The sequence below is a fragment of the Amblyomma maculatum genome, chromosome 8 (genome assembly GCF_055883805.1).
Source record: "Amblyomma maculatum isolate TAMU_Amacu chromosome 8, ASM5588380v1, whole genome shotgun sequence".
In the NCBI taxonomy this organism is placed as follows: Eukaryota; Metazoa; Arthropoda; class Arachnida; order Ixodida; family Ixodidae; genus Amblyomma; species Amblyomma maculatum.
In genome coordinates this window covers 252,297-265,634 of record NC_139351.1, presented here as the reverse complement: position 1 = coordinate 265,634, position 13,338 = coordinate 252,297, and the positions used below count along the sequence as shown (strand labels likewise).

General features: G+C 45.8%; 1 long non-coding RNA gene across 4 annotated transcripts in view; it reads right to left on the bottom strand.

The window, feature by feature from the left end:
* LOC146180419 (uncharacterized) overlaps window positions 1-13,338 on the bottom strand; it is a 38,678-nt gene that overhangs the window by 22,496 nt on the left and 2,844 nt on the right. For all 4 annotated transcript variants that reach the window (XR_014700075.1, XR_014700077.1, XR_014700074.1 and 1 more), the window contains exon 3: window positions 12,634-12,745. This is a non-coding gene — a long non-coding RNA (uncharacterized LOC146180419). The remainder of the gene's footprint in view (window positions 1-12,633; window positions 12,746-13,338) is intronic.

Below are 13,338 nucleotides of genomic sequence, written 5' to 3'. Positions count from 1 at the left end.
ATTAGCAATAGTGAAGAGCAATCAGACATTCCGTCAGTGACAAAGGAAGAGGTTAAGAAAGCTTTAGAAGCTATGAAAAGGGGGAAAGCAGCTGGGGAGGCTCAGGTAACTGCAGATTTGTTGAAGGACGGTGGGGATATTGTGCTTGAAAAATGGCCACCCTGCACATGCAATGTCTGGACATCGTCACCGGAGTTTTGGAAGAATGCTGACATTATTTTAATCCTTAAGAAAGGGGATGCTAAGGACTTGAAAAATTACAGACCAATCAACATACTACCTGTTGCGTATACGGAATTTACTAAGTCATTGCTATTACAGTTATATATATATTGAACTCGAAGTGGATCACGGAATAGTTAGATACATAGGCAATTTCATATATAAGGCAAACCAACAGATGAGGCTCTCTATAACCCAGAAGCATGAATATGGTACATGTATGGCAGTGGTGCGTTGCCTGCCGGCAACACACTGCTCACCAAGGGTGCGGCGATGACCTGCAAGGTGTACACATGCACTGAATGTCACCTGCCACCTAGTGTCGAAAAGGAGAGTACATTGGGAACACTTCCAAATGCCACTTCGCAGGCGCCAGAAATCTTGGCAGGCAGCAGCTGCCATGACTGCACAACCCGGCTCTATGCATGAAAAATGATTGCCGGTGAGCTGTTAAAACAATCCTTTGCAGGGCACGACGCGCAATTCGATGGACATGAACAACGCTGCTAAACTTTAATGTGGGATTTTCAGGGGGATATTTTGAGAGTTCGATATAGGAAAATGATATATGTGCATTTGATATGTCCGGGATCAAATACAGAATCAGGACAACCTTAGACTTTAGTCAACCAAATGATCAGGCAGGTTTTCGGAAAGGGTACTCTACCATCGATCATATTCATCATGCTATCAACGAGGTGATAGAAGGATGTTCGGGATATAACCAGCCTTTATAAATAGCATTCGTTGATTAGAATAAGCATTTGACTCAGTCGAAACGTCAGCAGTCATTGCCTAAGGGTGTATATGAGCCGTATGTGAAAGTATTGGAAGATATCAATAGTGGCCGCATAGCAACTATAGTCCTCCATAAAGAAAGTAATAAAATTCCCATAAGGAAAGGCACTAGGCAAGCAGACACGATCTCCCCAGTACTATTTGCCACTTGCTTAGAGGAAGTATTCAGAAACCTGGAGTGGGAACAATTATGAATAAGGGCTGATTTAATACATTGCCTTGTTAATTAACTCAGTGGACAAATTACAAAGAATGCTTAATGACCTAGGCAAGCAAAGCAAAAACATAGGCCTAAAAATTAATATGTGGAAGCCTACGGTAATGGTCAATAGCCTCGGATAAGAGCAGCAGTTTACAAAAATTCCGAGAGCACTGTAGAATCTACACTGCAGAAATGCGACAGCCTGAGTGTTGTTGGTGCACAAGGTGCATCACATTTGCTCTCATTATCATTACCAACTAATTGCATCGTCATTGTTAATTCCATCACTGTCATTATCACTAATTGCAGCATTATTGTTATCGCTACTATCATCCTCACTGTAGACAAGAAGAATTATGATGTGTTTCACAATTCCGGGCATGGCTTCAGTTTGGTAGAACTGAAAAAGTTTTAATCCGCCATGTCACGCGAAAGTATGCTGGCACGTTTTATTGTTCATCGTCTTGTTTTGAATGTCCAAGTCGGCAATAAAGAAAAAAAAAAGAAAAGGGGGGGCATGGCGCAGCAGGTTAAAGCGCTCGGCAGGGGATCCGAGGTATGGAGGTTCGATTCCCGGTGGAGATCGGACTTTCATTTTTCTAGATTTAAGGACATAGTTTTCAGCGCAAAGGCACGTGGCCAAAGAAAAAAAAAAAAAAAAAAGACTATAGGGACAAACACTGCGCTGTGTTCGTCCCTATAGTCTTTCTTTTTTTTTTTTCTTTGGCCACGTGCCTTTGCGCTGAAAACTATGTCCTTAAATATAGAATACCAACTAGCCCAACAACTTACTCTACTGAAGTTCATTTTCCTGATGACGTCATAGGATTGATAGCTATGTCTGACCGAACGAACAAACAGCAACAGTATGAGCCGTTGAAGGCTTTCGCCTTAATAGGTACACGGGTGGAAGCAGGCTCGAGCATTTTGGAACAGCTCAGGGAGCAGTGGTAATGGCACGTTGGAGCAGTAAAACGAGTGTTTTGAAGCACTCAAATTATGCTTTGGAACATGTTTCTAGGGTCAAGCGCTTTTAATAACTACAATTTTTTTTCTGATATACAAAAAAATCCAATTTGATTACTTTTTATTCAAGATTCAATGCTGTACTACCTATGCACGCATATCTCAACATGTAAAGATGTTTAAAGTAACACAGCTGACTAAAAGCTTTTGCCTATTCTGACTTGACAGCTTTAGACATGTCCATGCTCAAGCACCACCACTACCTTGGAATTAAAATAAACAAGCTGCACATCGCCACTTTTTGATTCCGCAGCTGTGCTGATAAATTCCTGGGCACTGCTCAGTAGTACCTTCAGGAAGGATAATGGCACTGAAGGGTAGCCTTTTCTTCCTTAAGCTTCTTTACTTCATGGTTGTCTCCCAGTGACTCATGTTTTCTTTTGAATAACACTGGGGCTACACGTCGGCAACAGGCTTTCTATGCCTTTCCAACACTCTTGAAAGCATTTCTTGCAATTAACACCGTCCTGGCATCACCCCCATAATGCTTCAAGTATGCTTTTGTCTGATGTAGACTGGACAGGTTTGTTGTTAACAACGATTCTATAGTGAAGTACACACTCATTTTCACAGCAGAACTGTTGGAACAACTCGTGTAGTTCTTTGTAACCAGAAAAGTTTCCTCAACAGCTCGTGGTAGTCTGTGGCAATTGCTTCGCTCCTTGCCCTCACTTCTCTCACCACCGGCGATTCAAAAGGCTGGGAGAAGTTGCTGTCATGCGCACAAAACATTTTTCTCGCAATTAAAGCGCCAGCATATCTATTTCGAGCGCGAGCTCAAATAATGCCAGCGCCAACTAATTTAATTTGAGTGCCAAAGCAATTAATACAAGTGCTGGCAAATTTAATCTGTGTGCCAACCAATTTAATCCATATGTGGAAAATGAATGCAATAGAGGGCTCCAAAGCACGAAACATGAATTCCAGAAATAAATCAAAATTGAGATCATCTTTCAGACAATGCGCCGAATCAGCAAAGTGTCAACGTATAGGATAGCTTTCATCAGTATTATGACAAACATTGCCTTGATGCAAGTGTTTTAAACCTAATGTCTCCCAGAAAATAAAACTGCATTTTAAAGACGGCCGCTTCTGTGCTTTTACAAGCCTGTAGTTTCCTACGCCGCTACAATTACAGCCCAGGAAAATTAAGCACTGCTGTCTGGGTTAAAAGCTCTGCTGCACATAGTTTCAGCCACTTTGCCATGTCAGAGCCAGACTAAATGCAACGGCACGCACTCTCTCTTTCCGTGGTAGTGGCCGTGTAAAATTGAGAAAGCGGTAAAATGAGATATGTTTCTCTGGCTCCATGTCTTCTCGCCTGACCAACTCTGCTTTACACTAATCCTTTTCTGCTAGTAGTGTTGAATCATTATTAGAAACACAAATACATTTCTGCACCGGTTGCCATTTCACAAAAACAGCAGGCTGTTGTGTGAAGGCCGAAATGCCATCAGCATGCAGATTCAGTGCATATGACAACCCATAATAAGCAGTGCTTAACCAGCCAATTAGAAGATGACAGTCATATTTATACACTTGTCATGCGTCTAAACTAAAAGCTGCAAGAGGCGTGTCATAAACTGCAGTTTTTCAGCTGCGCGTGGTCCTTGGTTTTTGCAAGATACAAGAACAAAGCAAAATAGTGCATGCAGATGTGATGCTTAAGCGTCGCATGGTCTGCGAAGTGATCTCAATTTCGATTTATTTCTGGAATTCATGCTTCGTGCTTTAGAGCCCTCTACCACATTTATTTTCCACATATGAATTAAAACCGCTGGCGCTTGTATTAATTGCGTTGGCAGTCTGATTCAATTGCTTAGCGCTGTCATCATTCGAGTTGGTGTTCGGATTAAATACACTGCCGCTTTTATTAAATGCTTGGCACTAAAATTAAATTACACGGTGCGCAGATTGTATCAGTTGGCGCTCACATTATTTCCGCTGGCACTAGGATTAAATTCAGAAGGAAAACCTGTAGAACAAGTCTAGGATGGAGCGCATTTGGCAAGTTCTTGCAGGCCATGACTAGCAGCTTACCAGTATACCTCAGGAAAACGGTAAACAACAGTTGCATCTTACGAGTACTCATCTATGGGGCTCAAATGTGAAGGCTAATTAAAGGGGTTATACTTAAGTTGAAGTAGATGCATAGAGCTGAGGAATGGAAAATGGTAAGTGTAGTCTAGAGATAGGAAGTATGCAGAGTGGGTCCAAGAAATCAACTCTAAATAATGGCATTCTAGTCGAAATCAAGAAGAAATGGTCACAAGCAGGACATGTATTGCAAAGAGAGGATAACCGATGGTCGCTAAGAGCAACAAATTGAATTCCAAGTGAAGGCAAGCGTGGCAGGGGGCGGCAGAAAGTCAGGTGGGTGGACGAGGTTAGTAAGTTTTCAGGGGTCAAGTGGGTGCAGCTAGCACAAGACCGGGTTAACTGAAGGATTATGAGAGAAGCCTTCGTTCTGCAGTGGGTATAGTCCAGCTAACGATGATAATGATGATGAGCTATGGACAAAGAAAAACCGTATGGCAACAAAGGGCTCCTTTATCACATAAAAAACTGAATTAAAAAAAAATCTTCCCACCAGTTGAACCAGACTTGCAATGACCTCATTAAAATGGCCAGTTTGCCGCCACTCTGAAATTAATGGCCGAGCAGCATAACTTTTGGGATCTGCACTCGCAAAATCAATACTGACATATACGTATTCAGATATGTGGCGCAAACAAACACAAACACAGGAGAGGATACACACCACACGCGCACACTACCAACTGTAAGAAGAACCGGAAAACACTTCCTCTTCTACACTCAGGCACGTCTCAACTTCCTCTTCTTCTCATTTTCCTCTTCTTTGCCCAGGAAAATGAGGAAAATGAGAAGAAGAGGAAGTTGAGACGTGCCTGAGTGTAGAAGAGGAAGTGTTTTCCGGTTCTTCTTACAGTTGGTAGTGTGCGCGTGTGGTGTGTATCTTCTCCTGTGTTTGTGTTTGTTTGCGCCACATATCTGAATACGATGATGCACCAACTAGCCCCTCAAGCCGTTATTTTGAGATAACTGACATAAACATTTCACTTGAGAAATCTGTCGCCAACGGTGACACCAGCATTTCATCTCTCCTCTTGAGTATACTCGTAACTCCCTGCCACTAAAAAGAAATATTGCTGACAAGTCGTATTGTCTACGAAGAGGCTTCACAAATTCATAAAACATTTAGCGTAAATATATGTGCGGCTCCAACGCCTCAATTCGTCTTTTAATTAAACTGCACGTGCTCTTTTCTCTCTGTCTGAGCACGTGGAGGGGCAGCTGAACTGTGCATGTGCAAAGGTTATCGCGGCGCGAGACTTGTGCTTGACGCGGCTGAAAGTGTAGATAAAGGGACAGAATGGAAGAATCGGGGGAGTCTGGCGGGAGCCCTGCTTGGGGAGCGATCACGTTGTTAGCTGTTGCCGAGCAGCCCGAAGCATCCTGATGTAATGGACTGTGGAACAGAGCAATACCAGGATGAAGACGGAAGCGATGCCTCCTGAGCTGGGTTTTTTGCTTGAGTTGCAGCCAGACGAGGAGCAATGTATTTTGTACTGCTCGGAGCCCCTTTTGCCATGTCACATAGGCCATCTTTACGCCCCACTATGTTTTGTCTTGCCATGTAAAAGCACTGGCCCCTTACTTTTGTAGCAAAGCATTGTCCTGTCACGAGTCTCGACCACATGCTTCGCATTGCAGCAGCGTGCAGTGTTGTATCTTTGCAAAGTGCTTCTCTGCTGACCCGGAAATAAACTGGCATTTTTATCATCATCATCAGCCAGACTATACCCACTGCAGGGTGAAGGCCTCTCTCATATTTCACCAATTGGTATTTTGGAGCAGAATGGAATTCATGTGAATTTGTGACTAGTAGTCGGGCGAGGCCCTGACTCGCGGACCCATTCTTTAGAAGGCGGGGCCTACAAATAGATTAGGTATTTTTAGACCTGCATCATTATCATCACCACGTCGCTTTGTTGCTTCAGCAGCGAGTCAGTGTGCCAGGTTCATCCATGCTATGAAAATGTTGATGAATTCTGAATCAACAGTTCCTGAATTCCTGACCAAACCAAACCGAATTCTGAATCAGGTGAAAGTAACACAGATGAAAAAAGAACCTGGAAGGAAGTGAGGAGCAGTCACAAAAAAAAAAATCTTGGCAGTGAAAGGGTTAATAACAGTGCGCTCTTTGTGATTAGGGTCATCGGCTCTACCTCGTCCATCCATCCCAGAGGTCTTTCATCCTGCCATTTTTCATTCACTTCACGACATCTGCCATCTCAGCATCAGAGCCACATAGTGCCTCATTACCCAGCGGTACGTCTGGCCAAACATTAGACGTTTGCCAGTGGGCCCGCTCGTGTTTTGCTTGCCAGTCCGTCAAAATGACTCGCTATACAAAGACTCCTCCCCAGTCTTTCCTGCCATCTGGTTGTTGCTTTGACCACATTCACCTTGACTTGGTTGGACCACCACCTCCATCTAATGGCTGCTTGCACATTCTGATGATGACTGACCCTCGTTAGCTCGAAGCAGTGCCCACTCTGGACATTACTGCGCAAACAGTTGCCAAAGCCTTCGTTTCAGCATGGATTTCCCACTTTGGCTGTTACCACGGATCGTGGCCGCCAGTTTGAATGCATCCTCTTCACTTCCCTTACCAGTCTGCTCGGCACTAAACACTGCCGCACCACAGCATACCATCCTTGTGCTAACGGCATGGTTGAGAAGCTCCATCGTCAGCTCAAGACTGCCCTCATTGCTCGCCTAGATCGCGAGCACTGGGCTGGTCACCTTCCTATGGTGTTTCTTGGCCTACGCACCGTTTTTCGTCGCGACCTTGGCTGTTTGGTGGCCGAAGTCATCTCGGAGACTTGTTCGTTCCTTCGGCTTCCTCGTCCCAGCCCCTGCAGTACCTTTAACGCCTTTGGGACTGCATTCAACACCTAAACCCAGTCCCACCTCTATCATCTGACCGTCAGATCTTTGTGCACCCAGATCTTGCGTCCTCGAGGCATGTTTTTCTAAGGCGAGACACTGTAAAGGCGCCTCTTAGCCCCCCCTATGATGGCCCGTACCATGTCCTCAACAAGACTACAAAGTCGGCGACTATCCTGCTGGATGGTCATGAGAGGTAGTCTCCCTGGATCGCCTTAAACCCAAATATATGGAGACACCTCCCCAGGAGCTCCCCTCGGATGTTGCTGGCTTATCTGTCGACATGCCTGCCGCTGAGGCACCCTCATCCCTGCCCCGTTGGCGCGTACATTTCGCCGCTCCGTTTGGTCGGGGGGCCCTGTAGCGCACAGCGCCGCTGTAAAGCGGAGGCGCTAAGATCGGCGTTCACAGCCAGCAAGCACGGCACAGGCTGCTCGGTTCGAGAAGCCTGCCATGCTGGTCCTCTTGTTCTGGTGCTCCGCTGCAACGCCGTAAATTCCTTACATGCTCTTCGCTGCAGGACACTTCCTGCCAGCTGCAAATATACACAGAACCAGCACTCCACTGCTTCAATACAATGCTGCTTTAGGCTTGGGCACTGCCAGCTTCGACAATAAAGAAATCTGCTGAAGGCCACGGACACAAAGAAAAATTTAAATGAAGCTGTAGTACAGCAGAAGGATCAGAATTCCCCGCAAAGTAATTTGAGATGCGGATCAAAAAGCTGCAAAGAAGACTGTTCTTTGCCCGCAGCTGCGAGGAGGGCTATCAAATGCAGGTGCCATATTCGGTTTGAGGTCGAGCACAGAGACTGGCATTCAACAAAAACAGTATGGAGCTCCTATCGGGATGGAGTCTGATGCCGATTTACGACCTACGGGAAGTCGGCGCAGCCGTGGGCGAGCAGCGCACCACGGGCGTACTGGCGGCCCATGACCGGTAAGCGAGCCATGATAATTCGCCCCCTTGTGTTTCCTCGTGACTGCGGCGACGGGGATTTCAACAGAACGAGTCGGATGTACGGCCTGCATGCGGGGCCCGTTCGGCATAGAGGGTGGCCTGCCTCACTTTGGCAGCGGCACCAGGAGCAGAGCCCAACAACCCAAGTCCCGACCCCTGCCCTGATTCCTGTATTACATGGGCCTGCTGAAGGACCAGCCGTGCGACTCCCAAGGGGAAAACGGCACCCAGGTGGAGGTCATGATTAAGGGAGGAGGGTGTGGGAATTTAAGATTACCCACGCTTGCACGACACGGCTCTGTCTGCCTCAAGGGGATACCTCATCTCTCTCCTTCCCCTGAAGCAGTGGCGGAGAGGGCAGGGGCGAGAGACCTGGCGTAGCGTGCCGGGCGGCCCCTCCTTCCCCCTAGCCCCTAATATCGATGCACATCATCTCATCGGGGGGAGACGACTACGCGACGCCAGAGCCCGCGGATGCTGCTATGACCAAGGATAAAAATTGGGCACTCCCAATAAACAGCCCAGCCCGGTGGCTCTGCCTCAGTGTTTCGTTCTTCCCTGCCACGGATGTGGTCAGAGCTAGCAGCGGGGCGTTCCGTTCTGAGCACAGAGCCCGAGTCCCGTGAGAACCCCCACAAGGTGTTGTTACATGTCTCCTTGACGTCAGCTCCAGCATCCATTGCAGTGAAGAGCAAGCACAGAGCAACGCCAGGGTTCAAAGCGATCGCTGAATGGAAATGTTTTTTTTTTTTCATCTAAAGCACAAATTAGATTAAGCTCTAAAAAATAAATGCCATTGAATGGTACTGTGTCATGCAATATATATATATATATATTACCCCGCACCTCCACCAAGTGTTAAGTGGGGATCCAGGCACTGGTAGCGGGCACTGGTAGCGAGAAGAACCGGAGCGGTGGTGGCTTAACTTTTGAGTCAGCTGGTCCGCAAAAGCATTTCCTCTTCCTCCTTCTCGGCTATCTGTCCGCTTAATCAGAACTTCTTCTTTACAATACACATATATAACTGCAAAAAATTTGCACATTTAAAGCTGACAGTGCCCAGGCCTAAAGCACCATTGCACTCAAGCAGTGGACTGCTAGTTCGCAGCCAGCAGAAAGTGGGCTGCTGCGATGAGCAGGCACAGAGCAACACCGTGGTTGCCTGCAAAGGCTCAACTTGAGAAATTATTTTCTCACTTAAAAGCACCCTGATTAAACTTTCAGTATTAAATGGCAATGAATGGCTCTGTGCAAACTAGTATTTTTCATATCTTTAATAGGGCCACTTCATTACATAACTGACGGAGGAATAAACCTCAAACCTCAATAAGGTAATTTTCTCTGATTTAGAATACTTTTGCAGGTGCACCTTACATTGTTTGATCTCCTTTATAGGCTTTTTGTCTTCTAAAAAAGTTGGAGAAATAGATTGAGTACTATAATAGTAATAATTGGTTTACAGGAAAGGAAAAGTTTTCCCGTGGACACCTGAATCACGCTACAAGGGAAGGAAGATGGGAGCGAAAGCGGAAAGAGAGAGGCCCCATAGTGGAGGGCTACGGAATAATTTTGACCACCTGGGGATTTTTAACATGCATTGACATCGCACAGCACACAGATGCCTCTCCGCTTTGCATCCATCGAAACGCAGCTGCCGGCAGTCAGGTTCGAATCCAGGCACTCTAGTCTAGTGCCTAGACCATAAGAATATAAAATTTGACAAACATTTCAAAATTTCAGCTTTTTGTACCATATTTTATGATTTATATTTGAACAAATATAAGGCAGAGTTTGTTAATTTCCTGCACATCAAAAGAACAATGCATTTTATTAATATGAAAATTTTTGTTTATAGTGATGCATCAAAAAGTTAATTTTTTTACAAATTTATCTGTATGACTAGGTTTTGCTATTACTTGCAAGCTTAAAGGAGTATAGACCACCTTCACTCTGGCTACGTCGTGAAGATGCGGTGGCGCTGTCGTAATTAGACTTTCGCGTGGTAGGAAAAACAATGCTTCAGTTGCTTTCGCCTATTGTGATTGTGCGATGGTTTGCTGCAGCCGAAAAAATAAAAAACAAAGCACCATGCTGACTAGTTGCATCACCGTGGCATGTGCTGGAAGGCAAAGAACGCAAAGTTTAGTAAGCTTGCACAGGTTTCTTATGGGCGAAGGTCGCCGTAAACAGTGGGCCATCGCAGTGTGGCGCGAAGGCTGGATACAGACACCTTTACGCCAGAGCGGCTATGGGCTCAAAGGCCATGAATAACTCTAGTTTGGCCTTCTTTATGACGCGTAATGGTATTTTGTGAGTGCACGTAAAATGTTGACGAGGCAGCCAGTATATTAATGCGTAGACCTGTTTATAATGTAAGCAATTCCTGAAGCAAATTTTTTTTTCACTTTCTAGTTGTATGTATTATGTGCATAGTGAGCTGCTGCGCATGCGATCAGTATTGCACTCCTCCGTGGTTATATTGTATGGCTAACATTAGCTTTGTTCACCTCAAATTATTTTAAATTTTGTGATGAAATGTGCGTGTGCTGACAGCCACTGATTTGCTCAATTGGAGATGAATTTTATTATACCGAGGGGTTTGAGTGGTATTCACTGCAGCTAATATTGAATGCGAGTTGTGGGGTTGAGCGTCCCGAGTGACATATGGGCCCCTGTTTCAGATTTTGAGGATCTTTACATCAACTACGTACTGCATGGCACACTGTCGCATTCAGAGTTTATCCTACATAGAAACGTGGTCACGGCGGCCGGTACCGAACTGGGTAGCCCTAACTACGGAACCAGCATGTGGACGCTGCAGCTTGTAATGCAAGCTAAAAGCTTGAATACCCATGAAGAAATTATAAACGCTGACGCCAATAACCTTCCACGAACAGAACAGATAGGCGTGCAGCGTGGTGATTTAAAGGAATAATGCAAGGATAAGCAAACCTGTACGGTGCCAAGGCACAGTGCCCTTGCTACTGTTGCCATGCTTACCAACAACGCTCATTTGATGCTCGGTATGAAGAATTATCCGAGAATGCAATGATGTTTTGAGCGGAATACTTTCTACCTGGTTTGCGTGTGCTGTTTACGAGCGAGAAAAATCACATTCCACTTACCCGACTGAAAGTTGTATGCACCCAAAGCTTTGCAATTCTCGACGCATTCCGCGGCTAATGTGCTGGGCAAATAGATATCAATCAACGCTACTCATTTTCAAGGCAGCAACAACTTCGCTCGTGCGCTTTGAACCCGCTCTTGGTCTGGTACGGTGTGCAGGGCAAGGCGATGCATGCTGTGTACGTGAAGTTTTTCCAAGTATTGCTTTTGTACTCACACAGCGCGTGGGTATTTTATCTGCCAAAAAGGTGCCTGCATATCACAATAACACGCTCTTGGCAAGTATGGCCACAGCAGTGGGGTGGCACCACAGTGCCGCTCCCATGCTTTCCGCCTGCTCTGGGGCCATAGACGACTGCCACGCCACTTTGATTGCTTTGTTTGTTTTAAACATGGCGGAGACCTATAGACACCTAATTTTTGGGTTCGTGTTTAATTAGCTGTAATGATGTGCAAGGTATTACTGTACAGAAAGCACCAGGTGATATCCACCTATGACCGCTAAACAATTTATCATTGAATTTCTTTCCTCATCCGTTTCGGTTTCAAAAGCTGTGTGATGGCTGTGACGCCAAAGTTAAGTCTAGGTCACGTGACGGGTGAAAAAAAATTGTGATATCCTGTGATGTTTAAATTCACTGCAACGCTGAAGCCAGCCTGCCTCAAGAACAGGAATCGCGAAGAGCTGGAGATTATACTGCGGCTTTTTCATGCCGTGCATGGCTTGGACTTGATTGTGATGTCACAGCCATCTCTCAGCTGTTGAAACCGAAATTGGCGAGAAAAGAAAATTGAACTGAAAATTATTTCGCAGTCGTAGGCAAAAACCACTTGGCGATCCGTATACAGGAATGTCTAACAAAAATGCCACCAAAATTTGGCGTCTATACTCCTTTAAGATGGTGGTCACGGGCAGAAAATATTTTTTCGCCAAAAACAAGCTGGGATAATATTCTTCATAGCAATACAATTTGCTATGATTTTTTAAAAAGAAATTGAGGATGGTCAAGCCCACAACCTGTATCAGTTGGTGTGGAATGAAACCGGCACCTTTACCTTAGCAGATCATGCTAGCCATAACAGCCTAGCATTATCCTTGATGCATTAGCATGACAGGAAAAAAACAAAAACAGTGGTAGCATACCATATATACACCATTACAAAATTGAAGAACTTGAAGGTAAGCTGTCTAAAAATTGTAAAAACATTTTTTTTTTGTGGAACTGCAGCAGCATCACACTTTGTACCAAAAAAAATTGCCTTGACAAGCACTGGACCATATATATGCTGGTCTGCAAATATGAAACGCCTTTGCCCACACGTACCAGCCACAGCTATCCGATGGAAACTAAGGCAGAATCAAAAGCACAGAAGAAAGCTGCAGGTTGCCTCCAAAGGATCCCTGTTTCAGCACACGCACCAAAGACAGGGAAGGACCTGGAAATCAGAACAATCAGAATGGGTACAAGCGTCCCCCGGCCTGGCGCTCGGCTTTTCCAGGGGTGTGCGTTTGGGAGAAGCTCCGTAAACCCCGCTGCGCGCCCCTCCTCCGCAGTGGGCCCAAACCCAGTTTCGAACCTCGCAGCCTGCAAAGGTGGTTCTGTTTGTCTTTCAAAGGTACTTCCTTTGACCCCTCACCTGAAGTGCTCCCTTAGAGCCTCAGCTGCAGCAGTGGCCTTGTGGTAGAGCATCCGCCTCGCATTCGGGAGGTACCGGGTTCGATCCCTGGTGCCGCCGGGTACCCACCGGTTATAAAATGGGTACAAGCTATCCCCCGGCCTGGTGCTCGGCTCTTCTGGGGTGAAATGCTTGGGAAAAGGGGTCACGGGCCCAAATAGTTGCGCCGATGTGGCAGTGATTCGTTCCGCCATCGGACAACAATAAGTCCGCCTTGCGCGGCAACAGCCCATTATGTGGCCCTTTTTTTTTTTTAGGACTGCTGCAGCTGAGGCTCTAAGGGAGCACTTCAGGTGAGGGGTCAAAGGAAGTACCTTTGAAAGACAAACAGAACCACCTTTGCAGGCTGCGAG